This window comes from Ornithodoros turicata, chromosome 4, assembly GCF_037126465.1.
Source record: "Ornithodoros turicata isolate Travis chromosome 4, ASM3712646v1, whole genome shotgun sequence".
Lineage (NCBI taxonomy): Eukaryota > Metazoa > Arthropoda > Arachnida > Ixodida > Argasidae > Ornithodoros > Ornithodoros turicata.
In genome coordinates, this window is record NC_088204.1 from 81,830,943 (window position 1) to 81,858,796 (window position 27,854).

The window sequence follows — 27,854 nt, forward strand, 5'->3', positions numbered from 1 at the left end:
AACAAAGGGCTCAGCAATCCTATCCGACTGCGGCGGAGCTCACAGACGACACAAACGTCCCCAATCACGGTGGAATTTTTGTTATCAGTTGGCTCAATTTAAAAGGGGAACATCTATCGCGCGAATAAACTCCCTCCGGCCACGAATACGACGGCAGCGTCAGCATGCATCGCAATTTCGTTAGAAAAATGCCTCGCGCAGATTGTGCGTCGGCACTCGTTTGTTGACGCGAATTTTTAACGCTTTTCGCATTTCGTTCTTTCGTAGATATCTCTGCAAAATATTTCTACGTTGAAATGATTTCGCGTAACAACCTTGAAATAGAACGTGAATAACGTTGCAAGAAAGGCCACGGAAATGTTTATTAGCTTGTTATAGGAAAATTTAATGAGACAGGTATGGTCACATGTTCAGGGGCTGCAGGATGACGCAATGATTATGTACAACGGTTATTTACAACATGGTGATCGATGAAATGATATGATATAGTTCACGGCGGCGTGCCCTTGATCGTAACGCAGCCACCTCGGGCTGAAAGCGACGGATGGAAGCGCCATCGACGAAGAAACCTGTCATCTCCAATAGCGAACAGTTCCCGCTGCAACTCAGTAGTGAGCAGTATGCGCGCTCTCCGCACCAAGCAAAAAATGGGCTTTATTAGCTTTCCCTCTAACGCTAGCTCTCCCTGTTAACTACATTAACTAAACCCCTATTCTCCCCAACAAAAAACTAGAAACAATCGCGTATCGCTACATGAAATAATATATCGGAAACCTCACACGTGACAACGTCGACACTTGTTGCGATAAAATGTCGTAAAACTAATTTCAACATTTACAAACAAAGTTGCAATTCTGATTTGCCAAAAGACAGAATCAACAAATTGCTACAGATTGGTGACAAAAAAAAGTTGAAAATGTCTAGGAAAACGTCATGCACGGGATTTAGGTCAACGTATTCCACAAAAGAGAGAGAGAGCCACTCTACCAATTCGAATTAGGAACACTCACACTCATAAACACCCGGTTTACAAACTGTTTATACCTCTCCCTGTATGTATATCCTCTCCCTGTTTACAAACAAATGACGTCATATACGTCATATGGTACAACAGCGCCGCCAACTTGGTAGAGTGGAACTACTATAGCCAAAAATCAATAAGCCACAAGAAAGCCACGTTTAAATATAGTTTTTCATATTGTAAGTTTTTTATGCAATTCTTGCATATTATTAATGGTACGGCCTTGTTCTGCTCCATTCTACCGGTAACCCTATCTTTTTGGTAGCCCTTTCTAAAGATGGCTACCGGGCTTTTCCATCTTCACGAGCTTGAAGGGCACGAGTTTCTCTCGGAGTGCACGTGGTGTCTCTATACAAAACAAGCGCGAACTAAGTCGTAGTAACTAGAGTCACTAAATAGGGGCACAGAGTATCGCATTCCTTTTCCGCGCGGAAGCCGCTGTTCGGTGTCCGCGATTGGGCCGATCGTGTCACGGGGTTTCTACTTCCAAGAACCCGTCGTCATGGTGAGTCCCCTCCATCCAAAACCGGTTTCCTCTCAAACATGAAAGAACTGATGTTCTGAGGCTGGAACAACATAGAAGGGACAAATACGTACAAAACCTCAATTTGCCTAAGAAATTAACGTAACATCAGAACATCAGTTGGGTTTCATGTTCAACAGTTGCCGCCTGCGTCAATCCCGTCGTATGAATGTGTGTATGAGTGAGCAAAAACGTAAGAGTGAAAGGAGGATGAGTGAGAGAGAGTGGCTGGTTTGTCCCTTCAGATGATGCATCGTGGAAGTCGCTGAGAAGGCGTGTTAGCTTAGCTCAATTGGTGGAGCCCCGGACCGGCAATCCAGAAGATGTGGGTTCGAGTCCTACAGCTGGCTAACCTTTTCAGTGACATTCATCTTTCGTCGGTTTCCTCTGTTGCGAGCTGGCTCGCCTGCGCGCTGTTCACCGGCGGAGAAAGGGGAGATTCGCGTCCCGTTGCTAGGCGACGGACCCAACATGGCGGGCTCGCTCGCCGGCATGGCTCAGTGTCGCTACTCTGCTCCCTATTTAGTGACTCCAATAATAACAACGCATTAGGATTAGGGATTAAGCAAAGGATTAGGACGTTGACTTTCCATACGATGCAACCAACCCTGGGGTGTCCTTTTCTTTCCGCGGGGGACCGGGAACGCGAATGAAGAAACCAGAGCGACTAAAAACGTGACCTCATTTGTGTGTTCCACTACAACAAACAAATGAGACAAATCTCCTTTTCAATTTATGTTGCGCTTAACTTCTATGAACACTCCTCCCACAGCTCAAATTTAGTGCCTCGTACTTTATTATGCTCAAATATTTCGAACGCTCACATACAGGGACGATGCAACCCTGTAGGAACAATGCGAACTCCACGGCTACCTCATTTTTTCGCACTGGACTGGACTGACTATACGCCTGCACGTAGAAATCACGGGGTGACGTTTTAGGGAAGTATAAAGCGTGGTACCGCTATCTCGATCTACATAAAGAAGGACGTCGAATGCAAAATGGTGGAAAAAAGCCCTCTTACGCATTCTGGGTAAACGTAATATAGTTGGCTGCCTCAATTTCCGACGGCCTAAGTGGATTCTCTCTATTAAGGCTTCCGTACGAAAACGCCGGCGGGAAACGTAATTCCATCTCTTAGCCCATTTCAATGAGGCGGAAGCACACCTTAGCCAATCGCCGCCCGGTGTAATGGAGTTTAAATATATGCATGAAGAAGTTCTTGCGTTGTCGTTCCTTACTTTGCGTATTGACCAATCCTAACAAGCAGTCCTGTCGCTTTGTTTGTTTTATATCGTAGAGGGATCTCGTTATCTGATAAAGCAACTAGGAGGAGTGAGTTTAACTTCCGACCTGCATGTATTTCTGCAGGCAATAAAGCCCGAAAACCGCTCGCCCTGTCTTTCCCAGGCGTAAGAGGCACTGGAGGCAGATTTGTGACGCTACGAAGCAAAGTGCTCGTCCGGACGTCTTGCAAAGTCCACTCGTTACGCGCTCTTCATTAGCGCTTCAACTGAACCTCGAACAACGGTCGCAAGTTCCGCTAAAAGTCTGAGAAAATGATGTAGTTGCGACAGCGGATAACAACGCCAAGAGATTATCCGCGAAGAACCGTATGTTCCGCTCTGTCCCATAGTTACACGATTAACAGCACAGAGTCTGGCGCAGCAATTAATCCTCTCAGCCTCTGCGCGTTGATTCCGGCTAAGCCTCCGCTAGCTCTTAGTACAGCGTTAAGGAGCGATTGTTTTAGCTCTTATTGCTACCTGCGAGAGCTTGCTTGATGAACTACGAGGGATTGTTAGGGATTGCGAAGGGAACTAAATGCTTTATTTTGCCTGTATTGTCGTACGTGGGATAACGCGGGCACACAACGCTCTGTTGTGACAACGGGCATTCTGTTCTACATTATTGTCCGTGAGCTGTTCCTGTTTCATTCGCGATGTCTAAAGCTTCATGAAAATAGAAGATATCTTATACATTCCAGATTGACATTCAACTCGCGTCATTTCTCAAGCTATGGCACTATACATAACGTACTTGGATTGTGTACAAGTTTGGTACTAACACAGGATTTACAAAGCTAACTGTATCAATAGCGAGTTTTAGTCCATCGGAAGAACTGTACGAAAACTATATGAAAACGAAAACGATGAACTTAACAATCTGATGTTACCCGCTTCAAAGAAACAGGGCCATTGGCTTATGATGTTTTCCGAACCGTTATCGAGAACACTGCCGACGTACTGAAACCTCCATGCCCTCTTTGATAGGTTCTCCCCACACGGCCGCAAAGACGTTCCTGCGACTGCAGTATTTGCGCACTGAGTAGTCATAAGTGATTTATTTTCAACGCGAACACCGAACATATCTGTGCCGTTCAATCTCCTCTCCCAACGCCGACGATCATAGGGAGGCCCTGTGGCCGTTCATGGGCACCAGAAAAATAGTAATAATTAAATAAATAGGGGCTGGCAAGGAACGGTTCTTTAACGCTCACACCACGAAGCGTACACGTGGCCAACGGTTGCTATGGTGATATATGGGCGGAGTCAACATAAACTTTTGTGACGCATGACCCTGCACACGGCCTCAAACGCAGCGAAGGCGGAGCAAACGCGGACTTGCGAATCTACGAAATTGCGAGGAACAAGCCCCAGGCGAAAGACAGTGTCTGCGATCGCTCCGAGCCAATCGTGGTCTAGAGCTTACCGTTGAGGACACATACTCGCAGTGACTTGCTACAGATTGCATCTGGCAACATTGTTGCTTCAGAAGTGCAAGGTCGCAGAATTGACCAGGGAGACGCGTGGGATGACGTCATGTATACTCCTTCTCCATGCGGAAACTTGTTGCCAATTCCTTTAAAGCTGGTGTCCGGACAAAAACAAAAACAGGCAGCTGAACTGAAGGTGCGATCGGAATAGTGGGTGGCTGAAACACATGTAACCGGAATATTTAGTTTTGAAACGGTCGGTAGACATTAGAGAATGAATTTAATCGCATTTTGCGGCCGGCAGCAAGTGTGTGCGGACCGACGCCAATGGAGTCGGTTATGAAGGCAAGCTGTCCGTCACAAAATGTGGTCTTCCGACTCGCAATCTGCTCCCGGTTAGTCGCTAGAAACATCTCCGTTCATGCTTTCGGTGGTATCGGATTGCAACCAGCCTGGCGACCGGCTTGCAATGCGGCTTGCGACTTGCTTGACCGGCTTGCGACTTGTTTGCGATCGGATTGCAACCAGCAATCTCGCCGGCAATGCCAATTACGTCACCGGAAGAGGCGGAGCAGTGAAGGGTCATTTCAATCGGAAGCTGGCAGGTGGTTTCGAATTCGATGTTTTATGAAAAAATACGAACGAACTTCGCGAAACTTTTTTTGTGTGTTTTATTTTTGGAAGGCATCTCCACATTAAGTTCAGAATTCCGGATTCCTCGCAGACGGCACTCAGGAATCGGGTCGAGCACCAAACAGAAAGGACAAATGAGCTCTCTAGGCTGTCTCACGTCTTTACCACGGCTTGATCCGGAGAGGACAGGCTCACCATCATAGACAAGCCGTGGTACCCCTGCTGCTCCCGCACATGTACCCCCTGCTCGTCCCAAGTTGTCCCGGATAAGTGCAAAAGAAGCATCATTGTGAACCTTTATCCTATACCTCGTTTTACGGCAAAGGGGCTAATAACAGTAGTGTATAGAAAACCTCACTTGAAGAAGAAAGGGAGTCACTTTAGTCATTTGGGGACTATAGATGCCCATTGGTACGACCAATGCTTTCCTTCAGGACTAAATGCATAGAAGTTTGATGTCCTTACCGTGAGACACAAGACAGACAGACACAAGTATATAGGTCCCACCTGCAGTACTGGGGAGTAAGTGCCATGGTCAGGGGGTGAAAAATGCGGAGTAACTGCGTGCAATCCACGAGACAAGAAGCTGTAATTCCTCAATAGTTTACTCAATGTTTTTTCTTGGACTGCGGCACCACGAATACTGAAACTCATCCGGCTCCGACATATCACTGTATCTGATCCTTTACGCCAATGAGGCGGCGCCAGAGTCATCACGTGGTTGCAAGCAGCCATGGGTATGGCGGCCCACTCGCTCATATCAGAGCTTGATACTTACGTATCTCGCCCAAGTGTAATAACCTTTTTCTTTCTTTTTTTTTTTTCAATACCATGACGTGCAGTACAACGCGTGCATGCTGTAATGAACCAGAATGCCTTTAAGAGATAGCATTCACAAGCGTTGAACGCCTTTCGTTACGTAATGATACGTCAAGAACTCAATGCCATTTTCTGAGTCCACAGAGTTCGGTACGTTACATTAAGGACAGCATACATTGAAACGTTGAAAACGTTCTCCCCCCCTGGATCGATTCCCTCATTTACGCCAAATGACTTCGCAGACATATTAAAGCCGGCGTCTCGAGACAGGAACCACTAACATGCGGTCAAAGGCACCCTCTATTGCGCTCTGACGTCAACGTCTTGGGGTCTTCAAGGGTTGGAGAAGTTCTTTAAAGCAAAGTTCATATCATTTCGTGGACGGACGTGGAGGCTGAAGCCATAAAATGTATTAATGCGTTAGCATTAGAAACCCCATTTTGAATAAAAGCCGGCGTCGTAGCGGGATGACTGTGGTGTCCGTTTACAGTGCGGCACGTGACGGACAAGAGCTAATCAGGCTGCGCTCCGCAAGCTGATTCGTTCTTCTCCGTCACGTGGAAGCACAGGGGGTGACATTGCCGTGACGTTTGACCAGGACCTGTCTAGAATGCATTGCGTTTGCTCGGCGCACTCTCGTCTATGGAACAATACATTGGACGTCACCCCTGTGCGTGGAAGCGTGGAGCTCGTCAGCTGGACCTGTCGTCAGTTGCGCCTCGTCCCTGGACGTGTTCGGACGTTTCTCGTGAGTTCTCCGAGAGTTTCGCCAGCGGCTGAGTTTGTATAGGCGTGTGCAGCGTTGCCCCCCCCCCCCCCCCCCACCATGGCTTCAGCAAGTAAACAGTGCCGTTGCCGCACAATCACAAAATATGGCTCCTTCTTTCTTTTTATATGTTCCAGAAAGGTAGGGTTTCTGAGCTAAGACGATGTATAGTTACGCGCACAGTTGACGCACAGATTAGATGCAGACAGGGTGTCGGAGCGAACCGAAAACCGGAACCGAAAACCGAAAAAAAACGCTATTTTGGTGCGAACCGGAACGGAATAGAAACCGTATACGTTTTTTTCGCTCAGGAGGGAAACCGAAAAATATATTTAACGGTTTTCGGTCCAAAATAAAACTTCTCCGGTTTAGACTACGGATAGGCGAAGCAGACGTCCTGTGCTCTGAAGTCATGTCATGGGCACCATACGAGGGTTACGGTTACGGTGGAATGTCTGTCGGTATACTATGACCCTTAGGCTCCCTTTGTGATGGTTTATCGTTCGCGCACGCACACAGGCTTAGAGGTACATGTGACTCTCTAGCAATGTGCCGTACTGTTCGTTCTAATTTGATCCCCGCAAACTCTCCTCAACTAAACAGCGACCCAAGGGGGCTGCATAACGGCTTCTTTATATGTAATGTCGTGCAACGCGTCCCTTGTTTGAGAGCAGCTAAGTTGAATACATTTACGTATACGCGAGGGCAAGCCCGTGCGAAGTGGCAACTCTTTTGTGGACAGGACACCAAGAAAATAAAACGGAGCCGTCGAGCGCGTTTGTGAGTGAAGGTGTTCCTCGATTTGCGTCGTACTCGTGCGGTGGTGCTTGCTGGCTAGACAGTAGCAAGAGACATTCGCATGGGACGCGATCGCTCCAACCCAGCAAGAAAGTACTTTACGTATGACATCACGAAAAACAAGTCCGTTTGTAGCATGTGCTTCAAGAAAGGAGAAAGCCTATTTGAACAGACAGTAACCTACAGGAACCAGGAGCTACCAATTTCACAGCTCTCTATTAATATTAAATACCATGTATGCGGAATAAACGGGTTCACATTTTGTAACATTGATTTTTTTGTGGGGATAAATATTCCCAGCAGGAGCGGAACCGGTTAAAAACCGGTATGAACCGTTATTTTTTTGCTCCGGAGCAGAACCGGTACCGGATCGTTTATGATGTAACCGGAACGAAAAACGTTTCGGTTCGACACCCTGGATGCAGATCCCGTACCGTGAAAACCACCACCACAAACATTCTGCCCTGCCCCCCCCCCTCCGCCCCCTATGGAAAAAAAATCCTGGCGGCGCTCATGCCTCTGAACGCAGTGTCGAAGATCTGAAAGCCACCGTATTCCTGTAACGGCTTGCAGTATTCGTCCCAGGAAAAAAGGGACTGAAAAGTAAATAAATCTGAAGATACCTCTATATATGTTCTTGTGAAACTTGAAGGCGACGGACACACAATGGCGCTGTATTACACACAGCATCTTTTTATACGAACACAACAATTTCGAATTGAGGACAATTCCGACTCCCTCATCCGGGAAAGCTCCCAGGAAAAGAAAACGGACTTCACTTTCCAGTCACGTCAACCACAAAGGGCACAAACGATGGGATACAACGAGGGCATGTAGAGGGAGCGGATATTTCCTGGGGGCTATTTCAACTGTAATGTACTCGAGAGTTGTCGTCGCTCTTCAAACAGAGTGCTTCGTGGTGGTGGGTGGTGAAAGGGCTTGCCGTTGTCGGCCTCACGTAGGTGGGCAACGTCACGACTGACGCCCTGGGGGAATGTGCGTCCTGGGCCGACTTCTAAAGGAACTGTGCCGACATATGTCTGAAAGCGTCTGAGGAAAACCCAGGAAAAACCCCAGACAGCACAGCCGGCACCGGGATTCGAAAGCGGGTACCTCCCAGTCTCGACGTGACATGACCAGCACGCTAACCACTGAGCCACGGGGTAACAGTTCATTATGGTCTGGTACCTGCCCACCAATCGGGAGAGGCCCCCCATGCTTCTCTCTACGGACGTCTGCGGGCGCTGTGATCAGCTGACACAGGCGAAATATGAATCTTAGAAATTCATTTGTACGAAAAGTACGCCAAAGTAAGAGCGTATGCTTCGTGTGCGTCATCACAAAACAGAAGTTCTGAATGCTGGTATACAAAAACGACCGCTGTTTGACTTCATTTTAGCGCCTCATTATTATAATCCGTCCCTATTCATTTAAAGAAGGAAGTACAAACGTTAGCCAGCTGTAGGTTACGAACCCACGTCTTCTCGATTGCCGGTCCAGGGCCCTACCGATTGGCTCTTCCCTCGTTCGTTGTACATGGGCACTTTAGGCTTTGTGTGTTGTCCTTTCTCCTGTGTTCCAGCCTCAGAACATCGCTTTCACTATTCATTCATCATTTCACTACTATCATTCATCACTATTCATTTGTCGATCGATATCGTGTCGACGATATTTTGTTCCAGAACTTCTTTTAATTCAACCCAGACCCAAGGCTTATTATGTTGCGCCGGCAAAAATAAAACCCAAACCGCACTCTATGTAGCCTATGTAGTCTTTTATTTTCTCAAATCACGACACAGAACGAGACAGAGCATGTGGATTGACGTCAAGAAGAGTAAGCGCAGGAGCGCAATATGTTATTTTGTGCTTGCTTCTTCCTTCTTATTGTTATGCGTTTCGGGGGAGTCAGCCATAATTATATATCGCCCGCTACTGACCACACATTAGAAAAAAAAGACTTCTCACTGTCTTTCTAGTGTGATATAATCAATAATGAATCAATCATATATCTAACTATATATACTTGGATCTAACAGTCTAGGTTAGAAGACAGAGTGTGGCGACGAGACTGACGACGGCAGCTATTTATGAAAAAGCATGCGTGTCCTTTTCTTCTTTTTTTTTTTTGTCTTTTGATAGCCTTATAAGAAATTTATTGATGCTTCGTACCGTGCCCACCCTCCCGTATAGTTTTCAGTTCAAGCGCGCCATCCTTCCATATTTACCACACACACAGAGAATCGACCACACTGATGCGACTTCCAAAGCTTCGTCTCCTGCGCACACGTTGCATTCTGGGCGCTCATTGTCATGCGGGAACGGAGAATACAACTTCACGTTAGAGAACTGCATTTTTAGGCCCAGACCCGGCCCGAGAAATTTATAGGCTACCCGGCCCGGCCCGGCCCGGCCCACTGTATCAGGCTGCAAAATTTGACCGTGGCTAACTAAGACAGGGCTAACACGCTCGAGTCCAACCTATGCCCGGAAATATACGGGCCCGGCCCCATAATGGTCAAACCCAAGCCCAGCCCAGGCCCGCAAAAAGAAAGCTTTACCCGGCCCGGGTTTTCGGATAAACCCGGGCAGTGCTCTACCTCACGTTTCATTTTCGCTGCCCTTGACACGTCCTGGACTATGGGCCAAGAGAGGAGAAATCGAGACACTTTCCTTCTTTCCGATACACAAGTTCCAACAGTGCAAAGCGGCGCAAGTGTATACTGGTGTTTTCGGAAGTCGTCTATCCACATCAAACTTTGCTCACACGGAGCTAATATGTCGGCTACACAGTGAACACACCTCTATAGACAGGCACGAGCAGCCGGGAACACGCCGCCATTGATGAGCCATTCCAATGAGCCCTATGAGCCATTCCACGTCAACGCGGCACGGGATGAAAACCACAACCGTTTCACGCCACCCAACTTCTTTACAAAAGGCCGTTCCTCGTTGCAACGACAGCTTCGAAAGTTTATGCAAATGTAACAAATCCCTCGCTATTCAACGTTCCTATGCGCGCTTCAGCAGCCGCGCGGGGTTAACACCCACATGTCCTTCCGCATTGATGAGTACTTGTCAAAACGAAACCCTCCTTCTTCCAACCACTCAGACATTAACTCGCACACACGCAATCGTAGCGATGTTTTATTTTTATTTTTATTTTATTTTTTTCAGATTCTCTATTCTGAATTATAACTGGGACCATTATTTCGTCCTGGGAATTGGGGATTTGGGACTTCTATCTACTGACGCTTTGTTTCGTAATCTCCATAGTTAGTGGACGTCATGCAGTATTGTGCTTTCGCAAAAAAAAAAAAAAGAAGAAAAGAAGACAATTAAACAACTCAGGAAAAAGGCGATGTGATTTCCGGTAAGTGGCCGAGAAGTGGCTTAGAAGAAGAAGATCATCAACATGGCGGTCACGCTCTCCGCGAGCTCCGCTGTTCCAATGGCCCATGGCCAGGTTTCTGTTCTTTCTGTACCTGCTTCTGGCTCTGTTCCCCCGTCTACGGCTGCCCCGGAGTCTGCCGAATACCCTATTATTCTGCCCCGTTTCTCGTCCACCCTGGATTTCAGCCTATGTACTGTTCTCCACGCCGATGTCACAGGCAGGCCTTACACCGTGGCGGATTTTAAGCTGGCCCTTCGATCCCTTTTGCAATTTTCCGACATTGAAGACCTTGGACAATATCAGTATAACCACGTCTGGCTCTTGCAATTTAAAACTGCCACTGCCAAGGACCACTTCATGACGCATCGGAAGCTCACGGTCAAGGGAAAGAAGTGCATCATCCTAGAAGCCACTAATCCGGTCCTGCAATTGCGGCTGAACTGGGTTCCCTCCGCCGTTACAGAGCGTGACATACGGGCTGCTTTTGTGAACTACGGCAACGTGGAAGAAGCCAGTAGAATTACTTGGTCGGACCCTGACCTTGGAAAGATCGGTTCCCTGTCGCGCTCTGCGAAACTGCGCCTAAAAAAGGACGTTACTGCTATGGACGTTCCGTACCTCATCACTATCTGCGGCACTCAAGTGCTGGTCTTGTGTAAGGACAGGCCGCAACTGTGCCTTCGGTGCAAGCAGCTAGGTCACATACGCCGGGAGTGTAAGGTCCCTCAGTGCAGCAGTTGCAAGCGCTTTGGTCATGAAACTGCCTTCTGCCCAAGGTCGTACGCCGCCATCGTGTCCGTACAGGATCGTGAGGAAGACCTAATGGACCATTGTGACGATGAAGATGTGCTTCTGGTGAAGGAGGCGCCTCCTCGTCAATATGCGGCGGAGCCTGTGTGTACGGAAGTCAACGGTGGACTTGTTGATACAGGAACTGTCCCGTCTGATGGCGGAGCCGCAGCCGTGACTCCATTTCCGGACACGAACACTGAAAGTTGTATGGGCACATCCACGTGGGCAGAAGACATGGACTATCACGACAGTGCGACCAAGAGAAGGCTCTCCTCATCGCCTTACCGTGCTGCCGTCAAGACCTTGAGAGTGGGCTCTTCAAGTGACATCCAGGAGGATTCTAGTGACACCCTAATTGCGGTCACGCCGGCGTCAGGTACCCAGGTATCGTCACCGTCTGGCAATCCCGCCTCGCAGGACACCGGGAGTGGGAAAGCAGCGCAATGGACGACGGTAGCAGCCCGCCGTGGACGCAGAAACCGGCACCGCACGTCATAGAGGGTCTTAGCTTTTCGGCTCGGGTCCAGGGGAAGATGTGCTCGTGCGAGTCAGGAAGATGCCTGTAGAGGCTAAGGTGAAAGATTTTTCTTCCACCCACACACCAGCACTCTACCTCTGCGCGCTTGGCTGCGAGAACGAGGTTTCTTCGTGGCTTTCAATAACTACAACTGGTTGCTTTCTTCTTCTGGGACGTCTTCCAGCATGCCTTCAAGAGGAACATCTACCTGAGTGCGCGGGCTATTCGGTACCTCCCGATCCGTCCAGGAGGAGAGCTCCCGTGAGACGTACTTATTTTGTTAGGTTGTGCGGAGGACCCTATCTGGCTCAAAGTACTTGAGCTTGTTCTGTCAAGCCCCACGGAGTATCAATGGACTGACCCTGGTCCTCAAGTCACACTCACACTTTTGTACATACTTCATCTCAAGCATGTATTCTTGTGTCATTCCTCTTAATCACATACCGCATCTTGCATTGTAAATAACATCTACGTCTTGAACTGTAACAGTGTGAAATAAACCGTTCTTGGAAAAAAAAAAGTAAGTGGCCGTGGTGTAGAGGTAGCGTATCTGACCGGAAATCAGAAGGTTCAGGTTCGAATTCCGGCATCAGCACTTTTTAGACTTCTACGCATGGAGTGCAATCTTAGCAAACGTTCACGGAACGGATGAGTTGTAGCGCTGCCATCTAGGAGGAGAGCGTGGAACGAACAATAAGCGAAGGCGCGCGCTTCGAAAGCAGTCGCCTTTGGCCTTTTGTCTTTTTCCGCTAGACTTCTTTGATGGTTGAAGCGATGCGTGAAACCTTGCTTTTCATGCCCTTAAAGTGACTAATATTTCAATTGCCTAAACTTTCCGAAACTCTTTATTGTATGTCCTCCTCGGGTGGTTCTGTGCAATGCGCGAAGTCCTGCTTGTGTCTTGCGCAAGCGCAGAGTCACCAACGCTATCCCTTGCGTTCACAAAGGCGATAGCGTACGGTATACTAAAACTGTTACGGACGCTAGGTCTGCGATTGCGTAAGCTGTATACCTCTGAGCGTAATAAATATTTCGAACGCAACATCATTCCTCTAGCACACTCCGTAGCGCATGGAATCAGTGCTCGGTGCAGCTGCATCACCACGAGACAGACACGCTATGTCACCGTTGCGTCGTAAAATACACACTGCCGCTGTATATGCCGTGGAAGCTTGAGTAGTTATTGGGCGGTCACTCATCGTGGCGTGGGAATCATACCGACAGGGTGCAGTACTTACTTCCCGGTTTGCTGGCCACTCCAATAAAAAAAAAACATAAATTTGGTGTGCGAGGTGACTTTAAATCAACGTACCTTTGCGCCTTGCCTCTTTGCACAGGTTACAAATCACGCCGATGAGCACTGCGCAGAACCTGGAGGTAACAGAGAAGCAAATTGGATTGAGGATGAAGGGGGCAGTTTGTAAGCTCGATGACTGACAAACAAGAAATAGGTGGACAGTGTCCCTCAAGACTGCGTGACTAACTTCACGCTACGTAGATCCATACTCGACTGCATACCATACTTACCCCTTTGCGACATCTACAAGCTGACTCTCACAGGCGTCACTCTCGACTCTGACTAGCCGCATGATTGGATATGCGGCTCGCGATAAACTCGAGCATCAAATTCCTCCTGACTACAGATGCAGAGAATAGTCTAGTCTAGCTCAACAACATACTTTTAATCTATCAGAAGTATACCGTGGACTAAACTGTAGGCCGAGACATCAGGACGTCTCCTGCACACGCCGAGCCAGCCTCCTCATGCCTGCAAAATGAGGCAAAATCTGTCGTGCACTTTGCCGCGTGGGGACGCCACTTCCTCGGGATAGGCACCTTTGAATTCCCCTGTACAACACAAAATCACATTTACGTGCAACTGTGGACTTCAAAGCAATTCGAGCGCCTGGGGACGAGACAGACAATTCAGCGGGGAGGGAGCACGCACACATACGGGAGCTGAGACAAGTGGGTCATGGATGGCCAAGCGCATGCGATAAGAAAATGGTATTGCCGTGCACTGTAAACTGGAAAACGCCCTTATGGGTGTAAATGCCTTGTCTTATAACTGACACCTCTTTTTACACCATATGGTCTGGAACACCCTTTTTAGAGGGTGTATTCTGCGTAAAGCACCCTTTGAAAGGGCGCTTTTCCTTGAAAATGCCTTCTTTTGCACCCTTTATACACCCTTTTAGGAGGGTGTACAAGTGTTAAACACCCTCCTAAAAGGGTGTATAAAGGGTGCAAAAGACGGCATTTTCAAGGAAGGCACTCTTTCAAAGGGTGTTTCACAGAGAATACACCCTCTAAAAAGTGTGTTCCAGACCATATGGTGTAAAAAGAGGTGTCACTTATAGGACAAGCCATTTACACCCATAAGGGTGTTTTTCAGTTTACAGTGTGGAACCAAAACGAGAACCGCTACCTAGAGTCTCCAACTGATCCACCGATCCCTGTCGCGAAATAGCGTCACCATATCACTCATTCACTCGCAGGCACCCTCGCGATAGATCAACTACCTCAGGCGCGCTCTGGAGCTGCGCTACGATCATCGTCCCTGCTGCGCACGTTAATTATTGCACGATATGCCGTAGCGAAAAACGAAAAAAAAATATGGAGGGACTTTCATTCTTCCTTTGAGAGCTGTATATCCGCACGTCTACAGTTCTTTGGCCCCGACAACTATATACGGCGACTATACTGCTTTGCAATCGACCGCTAATCTGTGATCCAATGTATTTCCCCAAAGCCGAAGCTCACTGATCCTGGTCACAAACTGCTTTCCTGTTACCCGACGCCACCGTGGCTGACAGATTGAACCACGAGTCCGGGTTCCTATATTATGCAGTAGCTGGTGCGAAAGTCGCGGACCTGTAATGCGGATTAGGACTTCCACGTTCGGGCGATAAACCCTTTTCTTGTCGCGATTCAATTCTCGCGGGACTCAACGTCCCTTAATCTACCGAGCGGATCAGGGAACCGTATATCGAAAGCTCGACTGCCTGTGACCCGACTTAAATCTCTCGGGACGTACAGAGCTGGTAGATGACTGGAAAGGCATCATCGGCTTATCGACACAGTGCTTGTGCCAGCTTGAATTGAGGCTGCGATCGGAACGGTGGGTACCTGAAATACGTGTAAATGGAATATTACGATTTGAAACAGTCGGAAACACTAGAAAATTAATTTAATCGGATCTTGCAGCCGGCTGCGCGCTCCCGGCTGAATTCAGGCAACAGTGTGCGGACCGACGTCACTGGGAGTCTGTTACGAAGGCAGGCTGTCCGTCACAAAATGCGGTCGTCCGACGCAAAATCTGCCTGCCGAACAGTCACTAGAACCATGAAAGATGAAAGTCACTGGAAAGGTTAGCTAGCTGTAGGGCTCGAACCTTTTCAGTGACTTTCATCTTTCATCGTTAATTTCTTAGGCAAATTGAGGCTTTGTATGTATTTGTCCCTTCTATGTTGTTCCAGCCTCAGAACATCAGTTCTTTCATGTTCAACTAGAACCATCTCCGTTTTGCTTTCGGCAGAGTCGGATTGCAATCAGCTTGGCGACGCCGTCAACCGAACGATTGGGAATCTCGCCGTCAATGCCAGTTACGTCACCGGAAGAGACGAGGCAGGGGAGGGCCGTTTCAAACGGAAGCTGGCAGGTGGTTTCGAATTCGACGTTTTTGATGCTTCACGAAAAAACACGAACGAATTTTACGAAACTTTTTTGTCGTTGTCTTCTTAGAAGGCATCTCCATGTGGATATCGCACAGGTACAGCTTGGGACAAAAGTTTACGGAACACCGGGGTGTCGCATTTCTCCAGTGGGGCGATACTCTAGCAGAGAACAGAGGAGCGGACGCACATACTAAAGGATCGATACTATGGCTGGTCACCCGTTTCTTATTCGATCACTCCCTGATAAGTAGCGGGGGGCCGCTCCGATGAAGAAATACGCTAGAGTAGTGTTCCGTAAACTTTTGTCCCAAGCTGTACCTGCCTCTATGTAGAATTACGGACGTACTCCTCGTGGACACCACCTTGAATGTGCGATTACGTGTCCAGGCTTCTGGTAACTTTGCCACAAAGTTGTTGGGGTACTCGGTCGGCTCTCTCTCTCTCTCTCTCTTCGATGTTAGCACCGCGAAGCATTTGCGGCTATGAGTGGTGCACGGACGCAGACAGATGGAAAGAGGACAGCAGCAGAAGGAATAAGTGCGAGACGGGGAAATTAGTGTAGTTCCTGGGCTGACTTGAAGGCAAACTGTGCCAACGTCCACCCGGAAGGTTGCCGAAGAACATAGAGAAAGGCTCAGACAGCACAGCGGATATACGAACCCATGCACCACTTCCCAGTCTTGTACGTGATCTCTGCGGTACTACCACCGAATGCATGTTGTATCCATCCGGCCACCCGCGGCACCAGCTCCGGTGGCGCAGCGGTAACGCGTGCGCTTGGAGACTGGGAGGTCCGCGGTTCGAATCCGCGGGCCGGCTGTGCCGTCTGGGGTTTTTCCTGGGTTTCCCTCAGATGTGTATGCCCTGGGCGTATGCCGGCACAGTTCCCCTGAAGTCGGCCCATGGACGCAGCTATCCTCCCCCCGAGCGGATTCCGCTCGGTCTTCCACTTCACCCTTTCCTCTCCTCCTCTCCACCACCCTTCCCTTCCCGAGAAACATGCCGCCTAATCAGGCAGGCAGACCTCTCGGGTTCCTCCCAACGACACTCCTCCTCCTCGCCACCCGCGGCTGGCCAGTGGCGTTTCTGGGTTTGTTAGGAGAACTGGTCCACTGAGGCCGGCACCTCCATAAAAAATGCTATGTGCACGATAAATACGCAGGATTTGCGTCGGCGAAGCATAAGACTGCACGGTGTTTAAAGCTACGTTCCCAAACAAGCGACTTTGAGGCGTGAGAGCGTGGGATTGTCACGCTTCTCGCGACATCAGCCGACGCGTTTTTTCCGCTTCTTGCCACGCCACAGCAAAATATAACCTCGAACCGGTGCTCTCGGACGTCACATGTTTGTAAACAGAGGGTCACCTATTGGCATCAGAGCTTGGAGCGTCGCCATGGCGTCGTTCACTGAACAAGTCAACAACGTTGTGGAAGCCCATGTAGTGGATCGAGTCCACAAATAAGTTCGGCAGTAACACCAGTCAAACAGAAGAGGAAAATTAATCGCTCGGTACGCAAAAAGTACAGGATGGTGGTTAAAAACTAGGGAATGGTAGAAATAAAAAGATGGCTACCTGACTTCCACAATACATGACTGAGCCGCAGTCAAAGCAGTGGCCCCAGTGACGTTGAAAATTGTGTGCGCCGAGGGGAGGGTTCCATATCTTAACACCGTGAAATCCTGTGTCTCTTCGTTCATAAATGGTACGAGTATTAACTTTTCGCAAGTTAAACTTACTAAAGTTCCTCCCTAGCAAATCACCCAGCAGTGGGCGCCTATTAAAAGGGAAAGGACTGTGTACCATCAGCCTGATGACGGAAAGTACCGTGTTATCTGAAACGTTTCCGAAGGGACCGATAACTGCCCCCCGTTTACTCCGACACGTCATCACTGGAATGTGTTTAGTAATGGTTACAATATTCGGCACGCGTACCCAATATTTCTGCGCTCTGGCGACTGCTGCCCCAGCCATTACCGGACATTAGTAATCGTATAATTTCGCGGAGAACCTTCTTTCAGTCTCACAGATGTTAAATACGACACAGGGACCTCTTACTGTATCCAACCGTATACTCCGTATAAAACATTCTCTGTCTCCTTTCAATGATCCCTCTCCGTATAAAAACATTTCCCTCCCGTATTTCATACGAGTCCTTCGCCATGATGACTGCCATTTGGAGACGGAGATATTGCTTTTTTTCGTTCGTTTTTCGCTACGCTACTTGGAACAACGATGTCATTCTGGACGACATGTCCGCTAAATCTCATTTGCGTTTTGTTTGTGATGAGGAGCGCGGCGATCACGTTATCTGTGAGTAATAACCATTTGACGTGTCATCAACTCCACACTGAAATACGGTTTTTGATTGGTTCATTGTTTACAGTCCAAGTCTTGAATGTTTGAATTGTTGATGGTCTTTGGATGTGGGAACGTCAGTGGAAAAGCGGAGAGGTCTCGGATTGGTCACTTCAGACGATCCCCAGCGATGATTGGACAAATCGTTTGCAAATACCAATGAGAGACCTCTCCGCATTGTCGCGCTTCTTGAGGAAGAGAGAAAGCGCGTGGTTTCTTTCTCTCATAAATCCCTTTCCTTTTATGTTAGTATCTTTCATCCTCAGGAGGAGAAATTCTTGCACTTTAGTATCCTTCAAAACCTATGTCACGAGAGTTCCGTACGAAGCCGGCCCAGGACAACATATGTCCTTTCCCCCCACCGCGTAACATGCCGACGAACGAGAACAGCAGCGTCGTCATTCAATTCTGCACGTCGACGGTCATATTGGGTTTGGAGTATTGGATGGATGGCCCACCCACCGAGGAAGAAAACCAAACAAACGCAACAAAGATCACTCTCTGAAATGATTCTTGTTCGTCACCTTACCTAAACTGAAGGCTCATATCGCAGTGCACACGGGTGCTTTATACGTAAAGCCTTGGGCGCAACCAAGTTTTCGAATCGCTCAAAGTACATAAACGACGGCAGCAAAGTTTGCACTTGAGACGTGCTCGCCACTCGGACGTTGCACTCCAAGTATAGTCGACGGCAGAACGTCATTAATTCTTTCCTACTCGTTCCTCGAAACTTACTGGCATAAGCGGACCTTTCCAGACTAACACGCACGAAGGCTCTCTACAACACCGACATCGAAAGATGTTAACGAAAGGACGCATAATTAACCGTCGAATACCAAGTCGTGTCATGCGTGTCGCAACGGACATCCCACCACCCCCTATATGCGCGCTGAGCCTGGATAAGTTTCGAAAGAAAGGTTGTCGTTGTCGTAGTCAGGTGCCTTTTTGTAGAAAGCGTCTCATCGACCCGTAAGGTTTCTGCCGTTGCATCTTCCCGAACCACAGGTTGTTACGCGGGACACTACAGGCACTGTTCTGAGAGGGGGGGGGGAGTAAACATGAAAGCACGCCATCTGCCGACGATGTTCCAAGTACTGCGGGGCATGCCAAACTATTTCTTCTTCGTAGTCAGGAAGTTAACTCAGTTTGGTGGAGTCGGGAGGGCGGGGGGGGGGGGGGTGAAACGTGGAGGGTTAGTCATAACTGTGTGCAGACTTGTGCCCGTTACCGAAAAAAAGGAACTAAATACCGTTACCCGTTACTTCAGAAAAAAGTAACTAAATACGTTACTCGTTACCAACATACAAAAGTAACGAGTTCTCGTTACTCACAGGTAACGAGTTACTTTTACGTTACCGCAGCATACTTTAAGTTAAAGGAGCCAACAAACGTGCCGTCACTTGCCTTCAACTCTTTATTAATGAAGAATTGCACTTCAGAAGAAGCTGATAATCGAAATTTGTCGTCCGTCCTTCGTGTTCCGTGTCTCTCGGCCCGTTACCATGAATGTATATCAGTTTGCCTGGACCTTCTCCCTTGCTTCCGAAGTGGGGGTGATCGGAGATTACGAAAACACAAGAAAAAAACACTGGTTTTCGTGCCACCGATCACCAACGGTTCCCAAAAACAGACGAGGGGCTGCGTCATAATTTAGAGCGCTCAGAAGCTTAGTAACGACAAGAAAAGGCTAGATGTCGAAACGCGTTTTATGTAGCCATAGCACAATTGTTGGCCATTCTTGGGAAAGAGTGATGGTCGGAAATTACGGAAACAAGAGAAAGGACAACAACACATCCAGTGAGGGACTGGTCACGCAGGTCAAATCTGCACGCATTGCGTCACACGGAGTGCCGAAATGTGCTCCCCCGTGATCAAGAAAAGGAACGAGTAACGTCAGTAACGAGTTACCAATTTTTGTAACTGATTCCGTTACTATTACTATTTTTTAAAAAGTAACTGAATCGTTACTTCGTTACCAAAAAAAGTAACCGTTACCAAGTAACGAGTTACTTGTAACGAGTTAGGCACAACTCTGACTGTGTGGTTGCATGACGTTAAACTCTACGAGTGGGTATATTGTATTCAAATTGCGTATAAAGGGTGTATGATGGAGAGTGTGCTTGAACAGTGAGAGGCGCATTCTTAGTGAACTTCATCTGTTCGCTAGCGTTACGAGATAATAAATAGAGATGTAACAAAATGTTCTTTGTGCGTGGTACAAATCATCGGCCTCGGGTAAACCTAAAATCACAAATGTGCAAACGATAGTTAGCATAAAGCATCGAATAGAACAAAAAAGTAAAGCGGAACAAAATAGAACGAATCTAATTGGTAGAAGGTACTGGCGTCTGCGCAGCCCACGCACTCTGACGTCACGACAACACTGGTACATGCATATAAAGTTCGAATGTGAACCATCGATTTATGACCAGACACTCCTGGGCACCCCCCCTAATACCCCGAATGTTTGGCGGTCATACTTCGGCGCTCGCCCATGCTCAGTGTGACGAATGAAGTGTGAGCAAACGGGGAGCTGAGCATGAGTGAGCAATCGAGAATATGAGCATAAGCAAAACTCACTCCTGAACATGAGTATGCCAACGAGGAAGTGAGCGTGAGCAAAACTCATCTCACCAGAAAGCTTATGCTTCTTTCTCAGTGTGGTGAAGGAGCTGAGCATGAGTAAGCTGAAGTGATGCACAAATTGGGTGAACTGAGCATGAGCGTGCTCACGAACCGTGAACTGAGCGGTTTGACACCACTCCCAGTACGTCTGATGCACCCCCCTCTCCCCCCGTGCATGTGGTTCGAGACAGGCCATTGCCTGATACCTTGCATCGCAACCTACATAGATTCACTCCCCTCTCCTACCTTCATTTCACCCTCGCGTAATCCCTGTGACATGAGCTCAACTCTCCTCACATCAGGCTCTTCACGCTCTCGACATCATAGAGATCTGCGAGATATGAGACGGCAAACGAGGATCGGAGGCAACGCCGTGCTCGCGAGCGTGAACACCTAAAGAACTCAGCCCAGAGACAGGAAGCCGATGATTTTTTTTTTCCTTTGTGATTCCGTGTTAGCGCCGCGAAGCAACTGTGGCTATGAGCGGTGTACAGACGTGTACAGATGGAGAGAGGACAGCAGCAAAGAGCGGGGGACAGTAGGGTCAGTACGCGTGTCCTGTGCCGACTTCAGGGGGAACAGTGCGACATTCGTCTGGAAAGTCTTCGGAAAAGCCAGGGAAAACCTGAGACAGCACAGCCTGTGGTAGGATTCGAACCCACCACCTCTTCGTCTTCAGCACGACCTTGGCCACCAGCAACGAGCGGAATGCTACACGCTCGGCCATGCCGCTGGTGGAAGTCGAATGAGTTAGAGTCACTAAATAGGGAGCAGAGTAGCGACACTGAGCCATGCCGGCGAGCGAGCCCGCCATGTTGGGTCCGTCGCCTAGCAATGGGACGCAAATCTCCCCCTTCTCCGGCGGAGAACAGCGCGCAGTCGAGTCAGCTCGCAACCGAGGAAACCGGTTTGGATGGAGGGCACTCAACATGGACGGCGCGTTCTTGAACTAGAAACCACGTGACACGATCGGCCCAATCGCGGGCACCGAATGGCGGCTCCGGCGCGGTAAAGGAATGCGATACTCTGTACCCCTATTTAGTGACTCTATAGGATAAGTGAGCATGAGTGAGCAGCCGGAGAACTGAGGAGCAACGGCGGGAGATCGGTGAGCCACATCGACTCCATGACTCATTGTTGAGGTTGCCCCTCCCAGAGCGGTGGGACGACCAAAAGTTCACGAGCAGAAGACGTTATTTGACGACGTGAGAACGATATGATGACGTCCAAGATACGCGTCGAGAGGGAGATTCTGAGGCTCTGAACGACTGGGCCCTCGTGATGTCCATTCCAGACGGCTCGCGAGCCCGATTGCGTGTTTCCGCACGATAGTCGTTGACGTTGGAGCTGCTGAGTTAATGGCAGAAGAAGATGATGACGAAACGTATTACTGACATGTCTACAGGAATACTGCGTGACCGCGAGAGTCAACACGGACGTCACATCGTACTGGCGCGATGTCACGTCGAGACTGGGACGTACCCGGGTTCGAATCCTGGTGCCGGCTGTGCTGTTTGGGCTTTTTCCTGGGTTTTCCTCAGACGCTTTAAGACATATGTCGGCACAGTTCCCTTAGAAGTCCGCCCAGGGCGTCAGTCGTGACGTTGCCCACCTCTGTGTGGCCTACAACAGCCATTTCACCAGCACCACCGTACCTGGCTTAGGAGTGACACAGCGTTCAACTCATGTCTACCTCAGGGGCGAATTTAAGGGGGGGCGACCGCCCCCCCCCCATACGGTCGTGTTCCCTATGTAAAAACCCTATCTCCTGGACGATGCTGCCCCGCAAAGCACGAAATTTCCTTAAGACCGCCCCTCCCATGACAGACCCTTAAATCCGCCCCTGGTCTACCTCCTTAGGCTGCCCTTGGAGCATGCTTCTTAACTTGGGGTGACCCTCTTTATTTTTATTTATTTTTTCTAAGAAATAAAAACACATCCTTTTTTGCCGACTTTTCACGCCGCTTAAACAGATCACCCCACGCAGTCACGTGAACAATAAACTCGTTAAAGCGCCAGTGCGGCTTTTATGGCTTCGTGTTTTGTTCTTCGGCTGCAATCTGTTCTTCTGGAACGAAGTCATTCTTTTCTAAGAAGTTTACTCGGTGGTTGAACCTCTTTTTAAAGAAAAGAATAATCCGTTCCATGTTTTCGCTGTAAATTACCCGCGCAGTGTTCACGAGAAAAAGTGGACCGCGCGGTCAGAGCAGCTATTATTTGGGTCTTAATCTCGAGTCTTTGAAGCTTCTCGCGGCGATCTACGAAAGCAAACTTTCGCAGAGGCGAACAGGATCGATGATGGAGTCTCTTCGGCCTACATTAGATGCGCATGAAGCGGTAGCTGTTCACCCAGACTAAGGGCATATGTATCGGGTCGGCCGTCGCGCCCAGGGATCTCCCTCGCAGGTTCGAAGCCAGCCAAGGACGTCAGGAATTTGATGGCATGGCACAAACTCAAAATCAGAGTTCGAGGTAACTGCTTACAAGTAACTCGTTACTGTAACTAAGTTCCCTTTTTTGGTAACTTGTAATTTAACTCGGTACTTTTGCGCCGTGGTAACTTTCAGAGGAACTCGTTTCTTTTTCAGGTAAGCTTGCAAGAGTAACTTAAGCTAAGTTCCAAGTTACTTTTAATTCGCTTTTCACTCAGGTCCGCTTATTTTCTTGCTTTCTCTCCGGTTCTTTCGTGGCATTTTATGCCGCAGAACGTGGTATTCAATCAGTGACAGTATTATATTCAGGAAGTAAGAACACCGCTGCCATTGAAATGAAGCTGAAGCATTGTGCGCTCACAGGGAATAAGATGCAAACGAATTGTTGGACATAAACGAAAACTATCTAAGCGTGTTGCACTCCTCCGCAGGCAACTCAAGGTCGCACTCAAATGCTCACGCACGCTCCACCTGTGTACTGCTATTTTGTGTCCGAAGTAACTTGGAAGTAACTCGTTCTTTTTTTTAAGTAACTCCGTAACTGCGAGTTACATTTCAGGCAGAAGAACTTAGTTATTAACTTAGTTACATTTTTCACCCATTAACTTAACTCGTAACCAGTTCTTTTTGACGGGTAACTTCTCAATCTATGCTCAAAATTATCGTCATAATCAGCTTCAGCGTTAATCACGGCAAACGATTTAAAACAGAGCGAGCCGTGTGGCTACGAGTGGCTTCCCACGTGACTGAATGTGACAAGTTTCCATGGCCACAGCGGATTCGGCGACGTTCATGTGGCGACCTAGCCTCGTTTATTGTACGTATACTTACATGGCATTGGTTGACTCCGGTTGTGAGGTACTGCTCGCGACACGGTTTTCTGAAATTACCTGTCGGTAGTTCTGCAGCCTATATTTCCTCGATTGCTCTAGATCACATTGTTCCAATATTCAATTTAAAGGTCGACTATAGGCTGCACGGGTTTCTTACTCAAAATAAATGACCTTGCGACATCTGAAGATTTGAGATGGTTTAAACTACGCGGTGCTGATTTCAGACAACCGTATCGTGGGCAGTGCGTGCGCATTGGCGTGTACTTTTTTATTTTTCTATTTTTTATGCGTTACGTGACAACTAGGAATAAACTTCAACTGTTGAAATTGTTCTAGTCTATAATACAGACATCTATTCGGAAGGACAATTACGTAATTTTTAGGAAGGAGTTGCCTCAGGACAGAAGCCGCCGATATTTCGAACAGAGACTGTTGTTCTTCTGAAGAAGAACAGTCAGAAGAAGAACAGAAGCCCAGAAGAAGAACAGTCTCTGTTCGAAATATCGGCGGCTTCTGTCCTGAGGCAACTCCTTCCTACATTCTACCGGTTCGCTGGATTTCTACCCATCTATGTAATTTTTAGTAGTTCACGACTCAAACACAGTGTAAACCCGTACAATGCAGTCCAGGTTTCGAACAAACTACTTAAAAAATTCCTTCTTACCTCTCGCCATTAAGGACTGGGATCACTTACCGCCAAAAGTAGTTGCCTGTGACATCGTGTCCTCTTTGCCAGGATTAATTAGATTCTTACTTGTCTGCTGTTTCGGCATTGTCTTTCCTGTACATTTTGATCGACGTAATTTGCTTGGATACCGCGACAATGCACGTGCCTCTCCTTTTACGGCACCCGTGCTAGAAGGTTATAAATAACCAAGTAAATCAATCAATTATTCACCCACATCCCGAGCCCTGCATAATACCAACAGAGAAGGGGGCCATCCAACTTCCCCATCAGGATCTTCAGGTGACACACACGGTCTCCCTTTTATCGCGTCGGGAGCGACAGCTGCTCCTTATACATGCACTCTTTCTTGTAGGTCCCGGTGACAAACACGAGACGGAACATGATTGGATGTCGTAGACGCAGGATACACGCGACGGGGGCATCGGGCGTCGACAGGAGCTCTTGACATTTATCGCAGCTGAGATATGTTATCAGAGCCGAGACTATAAACACTTCCCTCGTCCTTCCTTGTTTTGATTACGTTGGCACGCGTGTAACAGCTCTGTTCAAACAGTTATAGAGTAGCAACTGTGGACGGAAACAGCCGACAAGTAGGCGATGTGTTATCTGATACCGTGTTAATGGCGGTGGATCACGTTAAAAGCGATGTCAAGCGGCAGTGATAGAATCCCAGTCGCCGCCGCTGTACGATACGAAAGGGCGGAGCGTCTGGCGTTCTAAAAGGGTATAAAAGATACCAAGAATAAGAAATATAGTGGCTTGACGTCACGAGAACACCGGGGTGATGTCATGACCAGGAGTGACGTCACAGTGATCTCCGCAGAAATCTCGAAGTAATTTCTATAGTCCTCGGCAAGGTGGTAACCCTTGATTTTCAGGATCTGTCGGCGAACACGTCACCATCTGATCCAGTGGTGTAGCCAGAAAAATATTTCGGGAAGGGTTAAATGGGGACATTACATGGGAGAGGAGGATTCCCCCACGTTTCCCTCTCCCAAATGCACTGCCACAGGTACCATTTCATGCTGGTCGGACCCCCCTCTCTCTCTGGCTACACCACTGATCTGATCTATCTGTCGTTCCTGTGGGTCTTAATGAAATTCACGCAAAAAGCAAGGGGGGGTATTGGCATCATAACGTCAATTTGCCCTTTCCCCGGCTCTTATGCCGCACTACCCATGAGGCGGAGAATCTCACTGGAAAATCAGAACCACATAAAACGTTTCACCGTTGTCTTGAAACCTGAAAAAGAACAGTCTCTGTTCGAAATATCGGCGGTTCTCGTCCTGAGGCAATTTCCTTCATGTGCCACTAAAATTGCTTTTTGAGAGCTGCAAAATGTGAAAGTCCGAAGTCAAGTAAAAAGCGCTTGTCAAACTTTCTACGTGACGGGAAACCAAGAAAACAAATAGTGGTCCGCATGACCCCGGCCTCATTAATGGAGCCCAAAGCGGATTTCAGCGCTCTTCAGCACTTTTAGGTGCCTCCATAGTCGTCCAATAAAAGACTCGTCAATGTCTTCGACGAGCTCATCACAGTGACAGAGAACTCACAGCAAAAAAAAAAAAAAAAAGACAGAGAAAGAAAAAGAAAAATTCGCCACACGCTGAAAGGTGAACCGATACATATAAAGCCCAAATTGCTGAGGAATTCAACGCCTACTGTCGTCTGTGTTGCGATCCATGTTACGGAATATGAGATATATATGTGGTATGGAGAAACTGATTGATGACATCCCTCCAAACCGTCTACAGCAAAATAAAGACATTGCATCGCAAGCAACACCTGTGCAACGTCAACCCCGTTCACAGCGAGCGAAGAGAAAAGTAATTCTCGTATTGACTTTCCACAGACCACCGTACTCGCACGAGGTTTTCCCTTCCTTCCATTAATCACCAGTTACGCACCTATTCTCTATATGTTTTTTTTTTTTTCATTGCTTTTCCACAATCAAGTCGGCGGCCATTTTTCGTGGAACCGTAGCGCATGCACACGGTGGATTAACTGCTGTTCCAAGGTAGTCCAGGCCCCAGGTGTCCCGTTAGTTCTTGCGGGATGCACGTGCAGTGTATGGCTACGAGAAGGCTGCTCGTTGGCCTGACGGGCTTTCGTGAGCGTGGTTATGAGGCGATAAAATTTACATCTTAGGTCGGACGATGAAACCAGCGCTTTGTACCATCTAGTACGACAGGTATCTTTACCGTTAGACTAAAGAATTTAATAATAATAATAATTCCGGGCTTTACGTAGCGAGCCAACGGTGATCATGAGCGACGCCACAGTGGTCGGTCTGTGGATTAATTTTGCCCCGAAATCTCGACACACGGCACACCACATGTACCTTTTGCCACCGTCCTCGGCCGGGTTTGAACCCGCGATCTTGGGATCAGCAGGCGGACACGCTACCGACTGAGCCACTGATGCCGGTGTTAGTCTAAAATTTGGAGAATTACTTCGAGGGGAATGTTTATATTGATTGGTAGGTTGGACAGTTAAGAAATCACGACCAAGCTCTGAAAGGCGTTGTGATCGCAGGGCTAATCTTATACCCATGTCACACGGGCAGACTTTAAGGACCATTGAGATCAATGACTATTGAAAATGCAGGTAGCACCACTTAGCGTGTAATGTGTCAACCTGTCAGGAAACAATGGATCCAATGCTCTGAGAAGTTGACGCGTTACACGCTTGGTGGCGCTACGTGCATTTTCAATGGTCATTGGTTTTAATGGTCGTTGAAGACTGCCCGTGTGACGGTGTTATTAGTTACACAGAACACGCACACACACACACACACACAAAACACAAATAGCGTAATTAAGTTGAACTGCAACGACTGCAACTATGGTGAGCTCACCCTACTGCAACTACTCCCCTGCATCGTCCTGCCGCCTGTCGACCACTCTTGAAATCTCCAAACCATGAGTACAACTGTTGCCGACTCAGAAAACAGGGAAGGCGCCATAAAATACCAAATAATGCGAGACATATTATCTAGATCACGCCACAAAAGTTGTTCACATCATTTCTCACCACGGTCTTTGCGCACTATAGCTCGTGCTCCATAAAAACTCTTATCGTCAACATCATAAAAAAATGTTACAAAAGTAGTAGCGAACGAAGCCGCGACAGACGCCTCCCTCTCAGGGCCTTCACATCCACTGTCTCGTTCGGCTCTGATATATTAGACATGAATGAACGCGTCGGCTGTAATAATGTGGTTGCCTGCATGAATATTCACCCAGGACGGACGGCTGCGTGACAGCG

At 48.2% G+C, this 27,854-nt stretch overlaps 1 protein-coding gene and 1 long non-coding RNA gene across 5 annotated transcripts in view; one reads left to right on the plus strand and one right to left on the minus strand.

Moving 5' to 3' along the window:
* The window catches only part of LOC135392123 (uncharacterized), a 163,905-nt gene extending 138,990 nt beyond the window's left edge, over nucleotides 1–24,915 (minus strand). For both annotated transcript variants that reach the window (XR_010422167.1, XR_010422166.1), the window contains exons 1-3: nucleotides 24,827–24,915; nucleotides 24,594–24,754; nucleotides 13,289–13,347 (exon numbers count right to left, since the gene is read on the minus strand). This is a non-coding gene — a long non-coding RNA (uncharacterized LOC135392123). The remainder of the gene's footprint in view (nucleotides 1–13,288; nucleotides 13,348–24,593; nucleotides 24,755–24,826) is intronic.
* Nucleotides 1–27,854, plus strand: part of LOC135392122 (allatostatin-A receptor-like) — a 141,731-nt gene that overhangs the window by 107,018 nt on the left and 6,859 nt on the right. The gene's annotated exons all lie outside the window — the stretch shown is intronic.